This window comes from Limulus polyphemus, unplaced genomic scaffold, assembly GCF_000517525.1.
Source record: "Limulus polyphemus unplaced genomic scaffold, Limulus_polyphemus-2.1.2 Scaffold266, whole genome shotgun sequence".
Taxonomy (NCBI): domain Eukaryota; kingdom Metazoa; phylum Arthropoda; class Merostomata; order Xiphosura; family Limulidae; genus Limulus; species Limulus polyphemus.
This window is the reverse complement of record NW_013665876.1, coordinates 327888-329026: the sequence shown is the minus strand read 5'-3', so window position 1 is coordinate 329026 and position 1139 is coordinate 327888.

The following is a 1139-nucleotide window of genomic DNA, read 5'->3' as shown; positions in this document are numbered from 1 at the left end:
TTAAGAACTCCAGTTTTTTTAGTACTACATTTAAGAATTACATCAATAAAGATATAATCAAATCCTCACATACAGTCCTACTGAAAGTGGTGTTCTTCTTGTCAGAATAGTACTTTTAGTTAAAATTCTGTTCTGTTATAAAGAAATGGTCGTTCATGTACCATAGTTATTTTTCTAATTGTCTAAATCTTTAATACCCAAAGTGTGAAATTTTTTATGGATTTTTGTTTGTGATGACAACCAATAGGTGGCGCTATATATCATACTTCTCAGTCACAACTTCTAAAATTGAGATCTTGTATTTCAGCAAAACTGATAGAACCATTGCAATTATTATTTCGGCCACATACATAGATATATATACGGCCACGCCATTGCTCCATTATAGTAAGATTGGCACTTACGTCACGAATAACCTAGTGACCTGGATTAGCAGCCATATTGGAGGCATCGGAGAGTGAACAAATCACTAGACCAACACAAAGGTAGACATTATCAGAGATAAATACATGGCAAAATCGGTTATAGCTACAGAGAAATCGCACGAATTTGCTTTTAACTATCGAGATTGCCTTGATAAACAAGAAAGAGCGAAATATGAGGGGAAGTTGAAGCTGATAAACTTACAATATAGATTTAAGCTTAACAGTTTATGTCCAAAGAGGAAAAGCAACAATTAAAGTACTATCGTAACCTTTTTTACTTTTGGTGTTCCTTATGGCATATTGTACATGAAACACAGAAACTTTACTTAAAGTTAGAAATATGACAAAATCAAAGTTTTAGGTAAACATTTTCTTATTTAATTGGAATCGACAACAGATTTACACGTGCACAACAGACAACAGCAATTTTGTCAATCAGTGTTAAGTTTTCGATTTCTCTACAGGTCAGGAAATCGACGGGTCCACCTAATGTACCATATTTTTGGCGAACAGTACCAATTACTCTCTTCACATGAATTCTCACATGTGCAATTTTTCTCATCGTTTCTAGGTCAGTTGGTGCCAGGTGGGTTTTTCATATTTAACAGTGATAATAGTAGGACTAGGAGACACAAATATAAATTTAGGCAAGACAGGAGTGCAGTAAAGTATTTTTTTATGTTTACCATCAAAGTCTACAACATCATACTTTTT